This window comes from Strix uralensis, chromosome 4, assembly GCF_047716275.1.
Source record: "Strix uralensis isolate ZFMK-TIS-50842 chromosome 4, bStrUra1, whole genome shotgun sequence".
Lineage (NCBI taxonomy): Eukaryota > Metazoa > Chordata > Aves > Strigiformes > Strigidae > Strix > Strix uralensis.
The window spans coordinates 8,145,840-8,166,524 of NC_133975.1; the positions used below are offsets into that span (position 1 = coordinate 8,145,840).

Here is a 20,685-nt window from a genome sequence, read left to right on the forward strand (position 1 = left end):
TACTTTTCAGTCCTAGTTGTGCTGAGTTGACTCTAACCATCCTTCTTGCTAGTCACCAATGAAATATCAATACTCATTTCTCAGAGCTCCTACAATCCTATTTCCCAGAAGACTAAAAAAGCACGAAAATGCTTGGCAGACATTTTAGAATACTTGAGTTTTATTTTCTAAATTCCTTTTTAGCAAAAAATGTATAATCATCATATAAACGTGTTACCATTCTAAATATTTCAGATTGAAAGAATTCAAAACAAATGAAAGCATTCTCCAATTCCTCCTTTCCCCTCCTCTTTAAAAACAACTAGTTCTCAAGGCTTCTTAGTGTCAAATACTTACATACTACAAATGTTTAAACTACAAAAGGTTCTGGTATAATATTTAAAGTACTCTTCATTTATTAAAAAAATGAAAAGATATTTATTAAAATATATGTTCAAACTTGAATTTAAAGCACTTGGGAATTAGACAAATTTTAATCACAGAAAGGAAGGCTTAATAAACGTTTCTGAGACTCAGCAGACTTGGTCCTGCAATTTCCCTGTAGCAATGTACACACTGAGAAGGAAAAACAAGGAATGTAAATTTATGAGTAATTCTAGTAATACAATGAGATACTCATTATTTTAAATTACAAGATGCAAGAACATTTACAAAACAGTCTGCAAATTTTCTTCTCCAGATTCTCCAGAATAGGAGTGAAACAATATAAGCTATAATTTAAGATTTACTTACTACATATATATATTCTTAGTTTGTTTTTAATATACTAAAGAGGTTCATCTGCAACATAAAAAGTAACAAAAAAGCAAAAGTGAACAACAAAGTAATACCACCTACATATTATTTCGGTTAAAGTTATTTTATATCAATTCTTCCTACAGGGGAGATTTTCAGAAACCATTCTGATAGCCTTACATGATTTATTACGGGTCAAACTACTTTAAAAGTAGCACAAGAATTTCTGCATATCATTTCTTTGTGTATTATTTACCTGTTTTGTTTTCTAGTTAATGTTAATGAACATCAAAAACTTACTACAGCAACACAGAGCCATTGCTGGGAACAAGCCAGAAAGGAATGCAAAATATAGTGTAGTGGACTTAATGGGAACTCAGTTTTCAAGCAACAGTACTACTTAGATCTAGAGAATAGTCTGTAATAACGAGTGAAATCAACAGGACACACTAGCCCTCAACAGAATATAAGATAAAAAGCCCAGATTCATTTCTGAACTTGAACAGACTGCTAAGAAAACCCACATGATTCTAGGCGAAGATACCAGATACTCTACTGATTTATCTTTACTATTTCTTGGGTACATGGTTCCACCTGTTTGGATACATAGAAACATGGTTTCTTCTATGGAAATTTCAAACTAAGAGGGGGGAGGGGAAAAAAAGATCTTGGAAGCTTTAGTAGCATACTGTGGGCATAAATCAGTTTTAATTTAGGAACAACCAAATGAATCCCAGTCCCTGCCATGCTAACATAGCACATTCCACATAGCCTTATTTTCGATTTCAGAACCACATGAAGTACTGCCATGTTTCCATGGGCTATTTTGGCAACAGAGAGCAGACAGTTCTTCAAATCATCCAAAATTAAGTTTTGAAGAATTTGACCCTGAGAAAGAGGCAGACAAAAAGAAGTTTGAGAGTACAAAAAAATTTTCATTCCTATGGTAAAACTTAAGAATTTAGCTGCCCATCAGCCATTGAAAACAGTCTGGAAAATAGTCTTGTTAAACCTTTGGATTAATGAACAGTTCATATTGTACAGTCTAAACAACAGTATTTCCACATCAAAAGTTTGATTTTTCTTTAAAACAGCAAGTGAATACATTTCCATCCAGACACTTTTGAAACAAATCTGCTGTAAAAAAATAAAAACCAGAAGGCACTCTGAGTACAAATTTGCAGTAGATAAAACCTTAAATAAAAAAAAAATACAGTCATTAGTGGGTGCCTGGTTTAATTAAAAGTTCATTTGACCAATTTCATCAGACCATTTCTGCAGGTGGGCCTCTCAAGATCCAGCTTAATTAGATCTCACAAAACACTCAGGCCATGAAGAATAAAAGAAAAGTTACTGTTTCTGCAGCATAACATTGAGTCATGTGTCCAAACACACCATGAGGTAACCAAAAAAAAAAAAAAAAGGAAAAAACCCAAATGGCCCAAAATTGTAGACAGAATTGTCCTTATGGATGACCAACATAAATCTAATCATTAGATTTTTGGGCACAGGTTTCAGGTGAAACAATAAATACATTCATTCTCCTCAAGAGGCTCATTTGGTTTACTACGTGTGACTATGACTATATGCTGGGAGGACACTAAGATTTTCTCATTAAATCTTTCATCTTTGGGAGGATGGGAGGGGAGAAACCTAAAAAAATAAAAAACAAGGGACTCTCAAACACTTCCAGAAGGGCATGCCATGAAAGGGTGCAAACAGTAGAGTGGAACTTGGTCCACACACCTGAATTCCCACCCACCTCTCCTGGAGATTCAGCCATCTAAACCAGTGCATGCAGCCAAACAAGAAAGTATGCAAATGCTGAGCTTTCATTGCATAAGTAGTAATTGCACAATTACATAACAGTAGGTCAACAGTTTTGGAAATTAAGAAGAAAATTCTTTAAAAACTCCAGTTTCAGAGAAAACAACTTCATTCATGTGGAAGCATGAACATAATGAACTCCCAAATGCTTTAGCAATATAGTCATGAATAAACTCATGAGGGCTGAATAAGCATTTACACAAATGCACTTAGAGAGTTCATAAAATAGCAGGCCACACCAGATTAAAAAACCCACAGGATGAAAACGCTCCCGAGCTGTGTCTCATATCTTTAAAGCCAAATGGCAGAATAGGAAAAGCTGGCACGTTCTGAAGAGAGATTTTTCAAAAGCAACGAAAAACGAAACACTGATCACACCAACTCATTGACTGGCGCTCCTAAAACAGCTGCATACTAATGTCCTTGCATACATTAGAAAGTATTAAAGAACACTTTGAAATAAACAGACAACTTGAATCTTGGCAAACGAACTGATAGCATATAGTACTTATAGCTTCATATTGGAAAGTAGTTAAACGTGCTAGTCATTGCTGACAGTTAGCTGCCCAAGAATACATATGCCAAACAAACAAAAACATTGACTTGAAGTTATATCCCTTTCATTAAAAGCCACAATAAAAAAAAGTGAGAGGTACCGAAACTTTTCATGGTTGTCCTATCTATTCTTAGGTTCATAGAAAAAGAAACTGGAAGAGAGCGCTCAAAAGGTCATCTGGCCCGCTCCTTTCCCAAGCCCGGATCATCTATACTTCTCTCATTCCTGACAGAAGTTGTCTAAACTGGAGCTTAAGGTCTCAGATAACAGAGACTGTGTAGGATTTCCAGGCAGCTGATCCCAGAGTTTCTGTATCATTATGCTTAAAAGAAATCTGTTGGTTTGATTTTAATAAAGTTCAACCTGCCTGACACTCTCTTGCCATGATCTAAGTTCATTATTTCTTGTACTCTCCACCATGACTCTACAAAAACTTCTTGCCTGAAAGCTGTTATGTCTACCCTTGGTAACCTTCTCTTCAAATTAAACTCTAATTAGTCCTTTTATGCCCCCTTCCAAATCAGGCTTTCCAAGACTTAGGTCTACATGACAATTTAATACAATGTAATATAAAAATTTGTAAAATTTAATACAATTTTATATCTTGCTATTTGCAATGAAATAGAGAGTAAAATGGAGTTCCATGAAACAAAAAATAAAATCTGGAAAGAGTCCTAGAAGGACCCCATGCCAAACAAACATTTTAAAAAGCTGAACGTGAGAGATTAAAGGGTTTCTTTGGTCTCAATATTTTAGCCAACCTCTTCATCACAGGTGAAATAATACATCACAACTTTATCAGTAACTTTCATTGATAAAATCATGAGCAAAGTGACAAGCCAGATGCTTTTTCTCAAACAACTAGAACACTGGCAAGCACCCTCTCACTTCCATTGCTCCTCTTCTCTTATCCTGAAGTACTCACATTGATGGAAAACAAAAAACTATTAACAGTTTGTCAGAAGTGCCACAACCACCTCTACTGCTTCAGTTCCACAATTCACGTCTGGTGTGGAGCTCACACATCCCTCTCACTAGCCATATTAGTTTGTGTCGCTTCACAGAAAGACATTTCAACTACAGATGAATTTCCTTAATTTTGTCTCAACATTAAACATGCTATACTACAAAAACACCTGACCCAAATAAAAGCCCTAAGCAGCTGTTATTTTTTAAGATAATTCTTCCAGTCATCCATCATACAGAAATAGAAAACGTTTCTACAAAGTTTCTTTAAAGCAAAAGTGAAAACTTTTTTATAGATAATTTCCAAACCTTAGGTTCTCAAAATTGAAAATCTGGTCTCTAACTAATGGGTATAATTATTGCCTGGTCTAGCTGAGAAAAGCCAGACTTTCATTAAAAACACTGTAGTTGATTTCTCATCAATATTCAGCCCTATATTTTTGGACACTAACAGGCAATGCCAGAAAACACATCAGAAGGCAAAGTTGTTTAAAAAAAAAAAATCTAGTAAAATTAAATTGAGAAGGAATACAAAGGAATCCTAAAAGCATTATCTTAGTTTCATCCTAGTGATCGTTTGGCCATACCATGACTTGCAATACAGTGTTTCTAGATCACTGAGATGATCCCCTGCTGATTCCAATGGAATTACAAGGAAGAAATGTTCAGTTTTAAGAGGAATGAGCCATTACAGTACCAGTGATATGTTTTAATACCAAACAGATGTTTTATATTGCTTGGCAGTGTTTTACTGTGCTGTAAAGCTGAGATGTAAGACAGAGGTGGCAGTTATTGCCTTACCTTTCAGGTCTACGTCATCTTTGTAGTTCATCAACTATAATCCAAATCCACTAAAACCATACGAAACTGTACAGAAAGCTAGAAACACCATATAAATGTGACTATCAAGTTAACCTATGACTTGATCAGCATCAGATACAACAATATTTTATATGACAAATTGAATCCAGAAGCAAAAACTTCAATATCGTCTTTAAATAACAGATTTTCTTGCTGCTGTCTTGAAGTACAGAGATCTGTACCTCATAAAAGCAGCAACCACTTCAGTCAGGAGCCCCAGGTCCTTTCCAATGTATCAGAGTCTTGTTTTAACACAAACTTTTGGGACATCTGAGGGTTCATCTGATTTTTTTCAGTGACCAAGGAAAAATCTAAGGATTTCCAACATCAATTCCTCACCAAAAAAAGCATTTTTCCCCGCAGAAGCATACATCTGTCTAAAGTGCATGCCCACAATCAGACATCTTCTTAAATTTGATCTGGAATTAGAACTCAATGGAATGGTTGTTTCAATGGTATAAAATCAAGTATGAACCTCATTCTCCAAAACAAGGTGGGGGAGGGAACACATTCTCTTTCTCCTCCTGTTTCAGAGCTCAAACACTTGAAGCAAAAAAGTTACAGTGCTTAATGATTTGAATATCATCACATAATTCTTAACAAAACCTACATGGATGTAATGACCCACAGTGAAAATGGTCTACATTTGAAACATGGAGAATTGAAAACTGAGAGCATCCATGTTTTGTTTATTCTGCACTACACACTACATGTGAAGTGTATTGTAGGGTTAACAAATTGACAAAGCTCAGCCTTCTTTCTATCCCCTTTCCTCTCCACCCCTCACCCCCCCTGCTGCTGAAATAAGAATATTAAAAAAAATGTTTGGGTCAACATCAATTTTTTTCTTTAAATCAAATTGTGAGATACCTAACATAACATCTTATACTAAGCACAACTGTGTCCAAAATGCTTTATTACATTATTGATCTTATAACACATACATCTCCAAGCAATCTATATCATGTTTTTCATTATAAGCCTGTGTTTAGAAAGCAAAAATAAGCAAATACAAATGATTAGTAGTTCATTTCAAATGTTCTTCCAATAATAAATCCCCAGTCAAAAAGAACAGTAAAGGGGAATCATACCTGGTTTGACAAAGAGCAGCCACAATAATAAGGTGGCACACTTTCACACTCCCTCCTGCTCTACATAACTCTATCATATTTTTCCCAGATATGGGACTTCCAAATATCGGAGAACCATCACTAACTAGAGAAAAGTAATGCAAAGACTGAATAGGGAAGAATTCTCACTGGGGAGAACACGCATCAACTCTATTTCAATGCATAATTGTATTTCTAGGCTCAGACAGTGAATTTTCTGCTCTGCTTAAATAGGTATTAGGTCTTAGCAAGCAACCCATCCACACACCACATGGAAGGGAGAAGACTGTAAAGTTTAGAGCTGTAGCACTGAAAGCAGTTGGTGAAGAGATGCCAGATGTTTTCTCTAGAAAAGAGGAAGGATCATGTAGATCATCACATGGCTACACAACTTGCTATAGGAAACTTCTTGCTCTGAAGGAGCAGCAAGATCCATTGAAACATTCCTCCCTAACAGCTCACTGTGGTACACAGACATCGACAAGGCTGAACCTTCTTTCTTACCAGTATGACCAAAAAAGGTAGATATTTTCAAGACTACAGACTATCATTATCTTTACATGCACTCTCTCTTTTAGTCCCCCAGAGCCCATGAGAGACAGCCACTCTCACTACCAATCAGCTCAAGCATATTCACTGCACATTTGCTGTACTTCTAAGCAAGTGTCACTACAGTTCATCTGCACCACACATCAAGCTTGCAGAGAACTTGCTGTTAATTGTCACAGTTACTTAACTACCACTTGTGTGAATCCATCTCCTGTTTCATACTCTGACAGATTCTCCAGGAATACTTTTTTTTTTTCCAGATTGACATAGCGTCCAATAGAACAGAAAACTGGTCTATAACTAGGTTTAATAAGGCACTATAACCAGGCTAAATATATATTCTGGACAGATTAATCTCACACAGGATTTAGCACACATTTCTGAAAACAGCAAACTCTTTTTGGATTGTACCAGGATCTCTGAGAACTCAAACAATGGAAGCTTTTAGCCTGTCAATTCAAATTCCAGATTCTTGTTGGATCTCAGTTGTGTAATTGGCAATACGACAAATTCTTTTCCTACACAAGAACTGTAGCAGAAATTCCCCCTGATGCTTACTTAGCACAACCTTCCTAATTACTCAAGAGTCAATGCTGAAGAGGGAAACCTTTATCACAAAGTCTTCTCTGGGACATGCGACTGCCAAATGCCATGGCATGTCTGTCTTTGACAATGTAAAATATTTTTGTTGAATGTAATCTTATTTATTTTGGTAGCAAGACTAAAGAGGGACAGGATGTTTATTCTGCTGACAAGCTGCACCCATAAAGCTTAAGGGATACACCACATTTGACAAGAAAATATTGCTGGAAACCACCTTCTTTGATACATCACTTGTTAAATTCCCATATATTACTCATTTTGTATATATACCAGTTTCATTACTCATAATGGTTTCATAAAAAGAACTATATTCTTCCTCAGAGAATCAGCACACACATAATAAAAGACAATTTCTTTGTTACTGTATAGGGATAGTTAATGTGCCAATATGTTATTTCATTTAAAATTTAAAGTGAATTTAGTTTTAATTTAATCTCGAGTTAACTATCCTATGCAGAGGTATGTATCCAGATGTTGAACAACAAAAATGGAATGTTGATTTATAATCTAGTGCCTTATCCTACTCTTTTTATAAGACCTATTTTTATTGTCAGTGTTGATATCAATGTGAACACCAATTTGAAAAAATACTGAATCAGACTACAAACTGTATAAAACTTTCACAGCAGTGAAACTAAATAATGCAGCCATTTGTACAAAGAGAAATGGATTATTTTGACAAGTAGCTGGGCATAACACTATTTCTAAATTTAAATTTTATGCAATCCCAAACTTATGAAATATATAACATTTTTGCCATCAAAGTGCACCAAGTCTAAGACAGAACTCTACAAATACCTCTTAAAAATGACATTAAAATTATCTGCTCTTTATAATACCTCTTGTTTACATCATGCCTTTCATTTCAAGGCTCTCAACCACATGCAAAGACTGCTAATAGCAAAAAGAGCTAATTTAAGAGAAGGACATCACCAGATAGGTTCCTTACTATAAGCTAACATCTCACGATGATAGGACAAATTAATATCTGCACTGCATATTTTTAGCCACTTTGCAGTTAATAGACTGCTTTGGATGTTTTTATTGCATATTCAATGTTTACTATTTGTAACGATAGCAATTGTCATTTTTAATTAGCACTGGGTAACAGCCTACTAACATAAAAGACATTTATACTTACAATAAATAACCATTGGCTGAAAAAAAGCCTTCATAGCAACTTTAGATTTACATTGGCTTTGTGGACTTCAACACATACACGCAATAGCTTCTTTCAGAACTACACAAACTTGATTACTGCCAACCAAGACCAATTTTATACCAATTACAAATTTAAGAAAAAATGCTGAAACTACAGCGGGCATACTCTTAAGAAATTAATGCTTCCACCTCTAAAAACACCCTGTGAATCCATTAACAAAGGTGGTAAAATGTTTTAGTAATTAAAGTTTAAAGGCAAATGATGAAATTAAGACAGCGCTTTCCAGGATACAAAGTTATCCCAGTCCGAATGTTACAGGTAAGACTCTACACAAAACCCCTCACTTTTTATAAGACAAAGGTATTAAACATATCACGAAGGAAAGGTACTCTAATTTTAAGGAAGAGTTGAAAAATTGACACTGGATATTAAACAAGTTACTATTTCATGTCCACATCATTTTTCTCAAACATTAATTTCTAATTATGATATTGTCAGAATTCACAGTAAATAACATTATGGAAATGGCTGTCACTTAGAGAAGCGGCTTCCTGAAAATAACACCAGTCCAACTGTTCACACTACTCCCAAAACATACACCAGAAATACATAGTGCTCTGCATGGTGCTCTGCACACTTCATCCTTACCTTTCAAGTGTCAGAATGTCATTGCCTCTTCTCCAAACACTAGAAAAGATTTTGGACTCTACCCTCATCAATACAATTTGAAGATCTCCAGCTGACAATACTCTGATTCATCAATATTATGAAGATGGAAAAATGTCTACAAAAATCAAAGCAGTGGGATAGAAAACAGCTGACAAAAAGTTGTTTCTTGAGACAGAAACGAACATAAACACACTGAGGAACTTTCATGACTGTACTCATAATATTCATTAGAACATGCTAGCCATATGCTAGGAGAAGGGTCAGTTGAGCATTTTATCCTATACACCTTTACAACACCCACTTACATCTTCAGGCTTGCTAACAGACTATTGGTTTCTCCCAAGATGGATCCGGACGATCACAATCTATAAAGCACCTCAAGACTAGACTGCTGTGCCTTTCCTTACTTAATTCAGACATTACTCCATCTAGGAACACATCCAAACAAACAGAAAATCTTATTGGCATTTCTGGGAAACTTGTGACTAGCAAGCAAAGCTATCACCAATGGTCCCTAAATCAGAAAAAAAAAAGTATATATACACATTTAGAGTGCACTACTGCAAGGCAAAACACTATCAACCAACCATAAACACTGAAAAAAAGTAATGAGGAACAGAGGTAAAGATGTAGTCAAATATACAACAAAACCGCTTAAAATCAAATGCAAGCATCCAGAAGTTAGAACATTAAAGAGTGCTTAAAACATCTGCCATACTTATCTATGTATCTACTAATTTTGCTGTACAATGCTAATTAGAAAATTGAAACTATTTATTCTTATAACTTACGCACTCTACTGCTAACTTCTTGTCCTCTGTAGGTTTATACGGCTTCCCCCCAGTCACAGCAGGAGCAGGCAAACTTTTCCACACAAATTTTTAGCACTTTCATGGGTTAACTGGGAAGTTAACCTTAACTGGGAAGTTAACCTTAACTGGGAAGGCAGAGATGCTCAAGTTAAAAGCAATGTGACCTAGATTTAATTAAGTCTTATTCAAAATCAGTATCAATAAGGCCCAGAAACCTTGATACCCAATCAGGATGAAAGTGTGTTTATTTTGATATAGTCACATCAGGATCAGAAAAGTTAAATTTTGAACTGCTCCTACAGGGATGAATATACCAGCTTGTTTTTGATATCTTCACCAGTATAGCTGTGTAGAGCTGAAGGTAACACAGTGTATCTCATATAAAGGATTTTATCTGCCTAACTTTTATGGTGCAATGACTCTACCACAACCTTTACTTTCTTCAAGCTGACTTCCCAGGAGGTAAGAATCTGCAGAATCAATTTCCTGTCCCACAGTTATAGAGTAGAATGGGAAATGGCAATTTTTTCCCCAGAGAATCTTTGCCAGATACTTTGACCCTAAAAGTAAACATGATCTTTCCTTTAATTTCTGTGCCAGCATTTGGGGAAACACATCAGCCCATGTGCAGCAACCTAAGTGTAACAGACCTCTTCGACTGTGTCTCAGTCTGAACTCCACTGGTCACCTTTTCTCTCAACTCACATTGAAGGATATCATGGACTTTGTTTTTCGTATCTATTTGTACCAGAGTGTCTGAGAAATGATATACTAACTGCATTAGATCAAATTCACATCGCTTACAAGGAATGACTATGACACTGATATCACTCCCTCACTGCAGAAATAGAGGCTAAAAGAAGAGTGAATGCTCCAAAAGATACTATGCTTAAAAGTACTTAGAAAAAAATACTCTTTAAATATCAACTTCTATTTCTACTTGTCTGTAACAGTGCAGCATAAACAAAGTTCCAAAAAAAAGAAGAGACTGTACACATACATTTTACAATTTAAGAGGATATACAAGAAAATGTCATGCCATGCTCCTTCTGGAGGTGTATCAGGAAGCAAAGCAGGGAAATGATGAAGTATCTACAAAAAAGGCATGCAAAAGCCTTCAAACCGACATTATTTCCTTTCAAAAGGCAGGGAAGATACTCCAATTTGCCTAGGTATTACCAATTCATGCCATTCTCACAGGTTAACTTTCCTCTACAAAACCCAAGCAGTCATCTGAGAAAGGTAGAGAAATACATTAACAACATAGTTATAGTTATAATGATTTCCAGAGAAACCCCACCTAATCTTTACTCTTCTAAAGGGAAACTGTCATGTAGTTGATGCTTTAAAATTTACCAAGCTAACAAATTACATAATTTACTAGATAGAGCACGCACTCAGTTTCTCAAATCTAAAAGAATCCTTCTCCACACACACAACATACACTTCTTACTGAGAAATATAAACAGAAGCTGTTTGGATACAAAAACTTTCATTTATCCTATTATTTATATGCTAAGACATATTCCAGGCACTGTGTGGACAGAAAATACCATTGTATAAACAAATTTTACAAACTAAGCCATATTGGCTTCTTCTCCAGATGAAGAAAAATATTCCCGTCAAATGGAAAACTGTTGGGAGAAATTTGGTTTTAAGATTATAAAGTTATTTTTAAAATAAAATCTTGTTCGTTGAACAAAATAAGAGTATATTTTTAAAAGTGTTTGGGGTTGTTTCCACCATAGCCAAGAACAGAAAACAGCAAATGACCATTTTCAGTAACAAAATACTGACTCTTCTATCTATATACAAATACAAGTAGATAATTGAAGCAAAGTAACACATGAAGGAAAATCTGGAAATCTAAGATGTAATTTGTACTTCAAACTATGATTTCTTATAAAGATACAAATAAAAGTAGATAATTGAAGCAGGGTAACACATGAAGGAAAGTCTGGAAATCTAAGGTGTAATTTGTACTTCAAACTACGATTTCTTAAATTTTACCATCAAATTTAATATTTAACTGCTCCTCTCTGGCAATTGATTAAACTGATCAGTCCTTGGCAAGTCACAAATGATAAGCCTTGTTGTGAACTGTGATGAATAATCTCTACAGGCTGACAGTCCATTCTAATTCTTTCTAAACCTATTTTCACACTTCTTAAGCATTAAGCTATCCCATATACTACACTGCACCTGAAAAGAATTTACATAGCTTCATATGATGTGTAAATTGAGCAAGAATCATCTCTCAAAGATCTTAGAACTCTTCAGACTTCGTATTGCATTGGAGAACTTCCATGACCATGCACAAAAAGAACAAGATAAATACTGTAAACTTTAATCCTGAAAACCCTTATTCACTTGAGTAGATCCAGTGATTTAACTGAAACTATTCAGTTATTTGAGATTGAGCACAAACATAGCTGTTTGCACTGGAATTCTCAATCTCACATTTCTTGGTTTTGCAATCTACAAATTTCATCGAGAAGGCCAGAGGTTCTCTGATAGGAATGTAAATAGTCTCAATGGGGAAATGGAGGGCTCTTTTTTTCAACATCCTAAGATGCTCCTAAAACTACACTTCTGCCTGAATCCCAACAGCACACGTGAACAAGTCAAGGAAGGTCCATCTTTTGTTTAAAATTTTAAAACAGAGATTGATAAACTGTCAGTACTCAATATCAAGGTACTAACCAGCCAGCTGATATTCAGCCACCTAAAAAACTTCTCAATTAGCAACAACAGTCTGGAAATACCTCATCAGCACTATCCCTGAGCTTTTTTCTGGAAACAATTTATTACCAAACTACTAGTGATTTAGTTTTTATAATGTTGTATGACTTTTGATGCAAATATCATGTGAGTATCCACCATCCATTGGTCATGTGTGCTGCTGTAAGACAAATATTGCTTGCCTTGAAATTTCATCAGTAGATATTGAAATACTTTAAAAAGGAATGACCATTGTTCCCCTTCCCATAAATGGAAAATAGAAAAAGAAAGGTGAATTGACTTGCCCTAATCCAATAGCAAAGCAAGGAAAACACTATTTGCTCCAATTCCACTATTCCTATCCATTAGATTGTATCCTGTGCCTGAAATATCAGGTTTATCGCTTTTAAATATAATACATCCTAATAAAGGATGATACAACAATTTCAAAATACATTGAACAATGAAATGAATTGTCACGCATCAATAGCTATATCTGAATTTTGCTCTAGTTTATGGAAGCTTTCTGCTTCAATCTAAAGTAGCAATCTTTATATAAATAAAAATTTACATCTGAAATAATAATCCATTATTAATGCAATAACGATGTACCATTCCATACAAATGTCAACTGCAACAATAGGAAAAAAAGCAAAATATTGTCCACTAACAGCAGCAATGAAATTCCTTTTCCTCCTCTTTCTCTCCATTAGGGCGAAATACAATTAAGTGAGTTTTTAACACTTCTCAAGAAATTACAATTTAAAAACAAAAATCAATAAATTCTGAGTTGATTATTTCTATTGTGGAAACAATTTGTAATGAATTATACTGCTGTTGGGTCTACTACTTATCATTTTGCCTCAAGTCCAAAAGCGTACATTCGACTCACAGGTTTAACCCATGCTGTGGCACCATAGTAGTGAATGCAGTATCCTGAACAGTTATCTGATAACACACACTTAGAACACTTGAGAAAGGAAAGTGTGGGATCATGATCCACAAAAAGCTAAAAGTGTTTCCTAGCAAACCCATAAACACATTAAAACTTTGAACACCAAGTGTCCAAACTATGCTGAACTACTAGTTCCCCTTGCAGACTTCACGTAAGACTCAACCACTATGTTGGGCAGGGTTCAGGGAAGAGGGGAGACTCAAAACTTTTAAATATTTTATTAAAGATGTTTGTAATACATTGCCAAAACCCCAGTACATTTTAACCTCTATTACTAGAAAGCAGAACATACCTCATACCCCCAAGATGTCTCTGCACTGTCATAGTGAATGTACTTTTCACTGTTTGGGGGAAATGGTCCCTCTACACTGGAAATTAAACCTGACCTCTCCCCTTTCTGTTTCCTAAGTATTCAAAACAGCTAATCACAAATCAGTATCTCTGGTGGTTCTCTCAGAATACATGATTTATGTGCAAGAATGACAATCCTTCCCATATCCCTCTGAGCTGATCAGCATAATCTGAAGTTGTTCCCTGAAAAGCTCAGGGCAATGCTGAACCCTCTCTCAACTCAAGAAAAATCAGAGACATGGTCAAAGTCTCTCTGGCTGCATTTCAAACTCCCCCAATATTTACCAGCTAGAACACTAAGCTCTGATTTTATTTTCCACTTCACATGACCACCATATTTGAAGTTTAAAAAAAATTAAGTCCTAAATACACATCATATGCATGCTTAAAAATAGAAATGCTATGCAATCCAAATAAATCAATATTGCTTAATTCTGCAGGAACCTAAAATGAGTTAATTCAGAATATCAGACTTTGCCTGATTTTATGCTGTCACTTGGTAATGTAAAAATCTATGCTGGGTTCTGGTGTTGTTTTGTTGGAGTAGGAGGATTATTTTAATATGGAGAGGATTGATTTCATTCCTGTATGCGTGAGCTGCTGTTGATATTCCCAACCAGAAAGATTCCTTTCTAGAATTATCATCAATATATTACAAGAGAATGTTTACTTCCACCCTGCCTCTGCTCTAAAAGCCTCCTCAGTGTTAATTCCCACAGCAAGGCTACAGGTCTCCTGCTCAAAATTTCTCTTTAGATTTTCTAATCCTTTTCTCCTTAATCTCCATTATACAAAAAGAAATCCACATATGCATGGTCTGTGAGGAGCTAAGTAACTTTACCTCTCACCATAGTTACCACATCCGATTTAACCACTGGCTCCGGACATTGAATCATTGTCCTTTAAGATTTCAGATTTTATTTGTGTATGCCTCAACACATTCAACAAGCATAAAATTCTAAAAACAGACTGATTTTAATATCATTAGTAGGCAATTACATTTCAATTTATGCGACTGTAAGATAACATACCATCCACCTCTGCTATTACTGTGCTCTGTGTGTTGTTTTCCAGGATCTCAAAAGCTAAAATGTTTAAATGTGTTACTATGACTGTTACTAAAAAGATTTTCTGTCTAATTCAATTCTTTGAATGATTCTGAAACAATTTTACATTCAGATTTCCATTAGTGTGCTCAACTATTCTATTAGACTTTTTTGTTTCTCATGGTAACCAATTTTATTTGACTTAACAGAAGCTGTTCAAATATTTAAAGGCACTCCGAGATGGCAGGAGTTTATCTTGGAGCATACATGTTGTGTCACAGATATTCCTTTCCTTGCTGTTACTCGCCTTTTTTTTTTTTTTTTTTTTTCCCCTTCTTTTCGAAAACAGTAGCAAACAAATGAGATCTCGACTAGCTACATTGTACCGGGAACGTGCTCACTTCATCTGTTTATGTTAATATTCAAGTTACAATGGGCACATTTCGAAATTACAAGCTCGGTAGTTAAAACAGATGCTTCTTACGTTCCTTCATATGCACTGTATCCTTTTGCCAGTATCGTCAGGCGCAACGCAAGAACTAAAGTATAAACATCTGCAACACCTCTCTGTTTTGTTAACATTCTTTCACACATTTTCTTGCTAACTCCGAAAAGGCTCAATGGTGTAAAAAAAAAAAAAAAAACAAACCAAAACAAAACAACAAACAGTGAAATTGGAAACATCTGCGAGATAGCTACGGAAAACGGAATGAAACATGAATAAACAAAAACATGGCGAAAGTGGCCTGGGGTTGTTACACTGTCAGATCATTTTTCCAAGCCCAACATCAAGGCTTTTGTTACAACCAAAGCGGTCATTTGCATGGAGAACCAACAGGGTTTCTTCTTCTTCAGCGTTTCCCCGATCGTAACACACACTCGCTCTCTCCGATACACACAGAGGCAAACCTCCTCCTCTCTTGCAAACAAACACCACGGCTAAACGCACACATATTCGCAACTACGGAATCTACAGATCGCCAGCAACGCTCCGCATACTGAATAGTTTGCTACTAAGACGTAATTTAGGTATAAAAATAACAGACAAACCTTTGGAGCGCTGCCCCAGCCGGAGTTCCTCTCCCTCTGCTCTGCTGTTACTGACAAGATCAGGCTGAGATTAACAAGTCCATGCTACTCTGACAGCCTTACTCCTCTGGCTTTTGCACACACGCCGTGGGCTTTAAATAATATCAAACTTTCAAGAAAGTTAAAAATGGAATGAATTAAAAAAATGTAAAGCACAATGGCAGGAAAGCAGAAAACACTGCCTGGACAATTATTGCAGCAGCACGCAGGGCACTGCTCTGTAGTTAAGGCTGTGTCAGCACTTTCTTTCTAAACCCCCCCATTTTTCAGGGGGCTGTAACTCAGAAAGCAAAAAAATAAAATTGCTTATGGCTAAAAAATGACTCACAGGTAAACCCCGTTCCCTTTGCCTTTTAAAACATCCATTTAGACCATTCAAAAAGTTACAGGAGTCTGTGCACTTTATCAGTAAGTCCCACATGCCATTTTTATGCAAATACAGTTCTTTTTGAAATGAGATTTCACAAGAATTTGATCTACATTGTGAATTTTGCCCCCCTCCCTTTTCTTTATAAAGGCAAATTAATAAATACTTTGACACCTGAAAACCGGTTTGTGTAAACATGGGATAATTTCTAAATAACTTCTACAGGCATGCATTGCCTGAAAGGTACCAGATTAGTAACAGAGATATTAAATTGTCTGCTCACACAGCTGATTCAGCACAGACAATGGCCTCTACTGAGGTCTCAACTCTAATCCATTATGGCAACTTTGTAACCTCAATTGCTGAGTGCATCTACATTTTCCCCTGATAAGGAAAGTGTCCTTACAATCATGCTAAAATAAGGAAACAAAGCGTTCGATCTGCAATTCCTACTTTACAATGACGCTCGAAACTGTGGCACATCAGGGCAATCTCTCCTGCTGTTGTTAATCGCTGGGTTTTGCTGGTGGGGGCTTTTTTTCTTTGTTTGTTGAGTTTTAACACTCTTGGGTAATTTCCTCTCAGATACAGAAATAAAGACACCAACTTCTCCAGCTCATTTACATAAACCAGGTACACTAGTACACTTTTCAGTTATACACTTAAAGTTATAATACCAAAGAAAGAGCGATACGGTCATACTATAACTTTCTTTTAAAGTAAAAATATGCATTTAATGTAAAAATTGTGCAACCGGTCTAAGTCTGCTGGGCAAGAAAACCAAAGCTTAAGTTTTGCCCCTTTTGGCTGATACGGAATAGCCAAGACAACAGGCAGCTCATTTGATCCTTACAAAACTCAGTATATCAACACTTGTTCATCAAAAGATGTCCCTCTGCTCTCTAGGAATTTCTGACTCCACAGTACGTATCATATGAAGTCAAGTAGCATCCACTGAAATGGAGCAATCATTCCAAATGTTTGGCTGTTGTGAATAAATCAGTAAAGCAAAAATTTCCCCAGTAGGAACTGTCTCATCCTCATCTTCTAAAAGTCATAACACTTTCATATTATATAGGTCATCTCACATTTCTGTTTTACAAAGGTAGCTGCCTGGCATATTTTGAAGACAGCTGCTTTGATATTAACACCTATTCTGTTAATGCTGTGCACAGTAATTGTTAATAAATACCAAAATTTCTCTGACTATTCAGAAGAAAAAAATAACAGATTAAAGGTAAAGTCCTAAACATTTCACAAACATCTTAACTCACCAGAATATGGTGAAGGCCTGTACTTCTCCATTATAAGATGGACAGTACAATCACCACCCATCTGCTCAGGGGAAGAGTGTTCTTCTGGCCAGTGGTGCAGCCTGTGCTCCTATCTGATCCAACATAGGACTTTATATCACTGTCTTACACCAGACTCATCTGCAACAACGAGATGATGTGACACACATTCACTTTTGACACCCTGGCACTGAGGTTATAACGTCCGCAAAGAGGAAAGAGAAGCAAACGAAGTAAAATCTCAATGCACAGCAGTAGTCTTCAGCACATGGAAGCAGAACACTAAGGTTTCCGCTTTGCTCCAACAAATAATATACAGAGTATTGTTTTTGAAAGACACACAATTTGCATGCAGTGCTTAACGGTAGACAGATGTTTTCCTCTAATCATTAATCTGGAGCAAAGCGGAAGACTATTGGAAATACTTTTAAGATACAGTCAAATGAGTAAGTCTTGGAGTAAAGGTTTGGAGTATTCTGTACACACTGCTTAATTTTAACTAACTGCTAATTCACATTAATAAGATACTAAATGAGGACAAACATTAATAATGATTCAACTGAACAATGCCAAGAAATACAAAATGGAAGCTGATTTTTATTCTTCCTTTTACACCACTAGGGGACAAGGAAAAATAAACAAGATACAGTACACAAACCTTCTTAGTAGATCCAAATTTGTATCTCCTACTTAAGAATAATGTGATAGGATTTATAAGAACTGTAAAAGCAAGTTGCATCGGTAATTAAACTAAATTTAATTAAATTAAGCCTCAGCTTTATAACTTTGTATGGTAGGTTAAGCAGAAGACATTTATTAACCTAATATTAAAGAACAAAGTTTAACCTCTGTATATGAATAACCATACCCAAGAATAACAATAACCATAAATATTTTGTTAAATTCAGCTGGAAACTACAGATTTTAACAAGTTCAAAAGATCATTAGCTTAGTTCTTATCTCCACATTTATCATGCCAACATTTATATTATAAATCAACAGCTGCAACCTAAAGTTGAAAACATGCCAGAAATATGCATAGGTTGTATCAATATTTGCACATGGAGCCTAGAACATAAATTAGTTGACACTCAACACTTTAAGCTTCCTCTCTGAATTTGCAATATTTAAAGGTTAAAGATTAGACATGCTCCCTCTTGTGTTAAACTAAGAATACACGGAATACATGCTGTTTTCTCTGACATGATGGTTGCTTGGCCATCTGTTCCATTAAGCAAACCCTTTAACTTTGGCTACTAATGTCTGACAAACCTTCACCAGTAATTCTCCAGTTTAAAGACAGACACAGTCTGAGCACACCACCTGTACCCACAGAATATTTGTGTTACATTACATTAGCTACTGTATTGTCAGAGAGGACCGTTAAGAGATTACATATAAAAAAATCTGTTGCAAATAAGTGTTTCAGACACATGCATATATGACTTGGTAAATAACACTGAAGTCACACTTCTTCAGTCCCTATAAGCATCACAAGCCTGAAGAGTTAAAGTATGCCAAGTTCAAGCTGTTCAGTAACATTAGTGACAGGGAATATTGAACAGCAAATATCCTTCTAAGTATTAGCCTACAGAATATTTAAAACAGACAAGAATGACATGAAGAATTTACAGTGCCACCCAATTATGTTTGTAAATACAGCAACAATTGAGCTAAGTTTTCAGTCCTCACTTGACAAGCTCAAGTGAACCATTCCCTGCACAGAGCCTTAATGGAGTCAAAATCCTCCTTAGACAAATCCTCTTGCAGAATCCGGCCCCAAGATCATGTCTAGACACGAATGTTAATCCCAGGTGTAACTAACACAAATGTTTTTACGAATATACTTTTTAAACAAAGGCTTTGCACCTGGTGTGTGCTTGGCAAATTATGTTTAGGCATACATTTGCTGATTATGGTCAGTATCAGACAGAATGCCAGGGAAGCAGTAAACACAAGTTAAATACTTTGCAGTCCAGAGCTGAAGAGGATCTAACACTCAACTACATGACTTCACACGTTTTCTTTTATTTCCACCAGCCCACTGTGGTGGATAGAAGATGCTCTGTCAGTGCAATGGGGCCTACGCATGTTGGAAATAAATAATGTTACCGAATATTTTAAGAAACACACTTGTTAAATATGACTTGCTACTTCAAACCATAGAAGTTAAATGTGGTTTATCGTCCTGGAAATAGTTGTGTTTGTTTTTCTACAGTCTTCTAAAGACCAGAAGGAATACAACCACAAACTTTAGAAAAGACAGCAAAATCCACCACAATTATCAATGGATACAGGTTTGGGGTCTCTTTAAAGCCTCAAACCACAACTACCTGAAACATATCTGCTGGCAATGGCAAGCACCTGCATCGAGAAACAGAACTTTTGCAACCAACTTCAACAGAAGAACGTTTATATTACTGCATGTACAGCTCCTGATCAGTACGTTTCCACTTTCTTACTGTTATGCTGCAGACCTAATAGCTTCAAGGTCTGACAAAGTGCCTTCTGTCTCACTCACTAAGGTGGTCAAATCACAGCGAGAAGCTTCATGTAGGGTACATGTTACGGTTGAATCTCGAGACACTGCCCTCTACATATTATGAAAAAAGTATCTTTTATGTCAATAGCCAGAGGATTAATACTTGAAGAGTGTTTTTATTCCTTCAGACACACAAATAAAGGCAGTCTGAAGGATCAGGCCCCTTGTTTTATATGGAAACATTCACGTATGCTCAGCAGAGGAATTATTGCTCATTTAAACCAGTGCTTTTCACCTTACGGCCCAGCAACTCCCGGGGACCACTCTCAGGGACTGAAAAGAGGTCAGCAAGACTTTTGAGTCCAGCGTTACACCGGCCAGAGAGATCCACAGCTCCCTCCAGATACAGCTGAGAGCCCGCAAACCCAACCAATATTTAAAAAAAAAAAAAAAAAAAGAGGGAAAAAGGAAAACCCCAACAGTTGAAAACCACTGCTTTAAACTTGTAGCGCATGCCGGTACTTCGGGCACCG

General features: G+C 36.1%; 1 protein-coding gene across 3 annotated transcripts in view; it reads right to left on the reverse strand.

The window, feature by feature from the left end:
- CTBP1 (C-terminal binding protein 1) overlaps positions 1-20,685 on the reverse strand; it is a 248,124-nt gene that overhangs the window by 226,849 nt on the left and 590 nt on the right. For 2 of the 3 annotated variants that reach the window (XM_074865541.1, XM_074865539.1), the window contains exon 1: positions 15,973-16,070. The exons of the other annotated variant lie outside the window; for it this stretch is intronic. The gene's annotated coding sequence lies outside the window, so the exon portion shown is untranslated. Of the gene's footprint in view, positions 1-15,972; positions 16,071-20,685 lie in introns of those variants that run through there. 3 annotated transcript variants of the gene reach the window in all.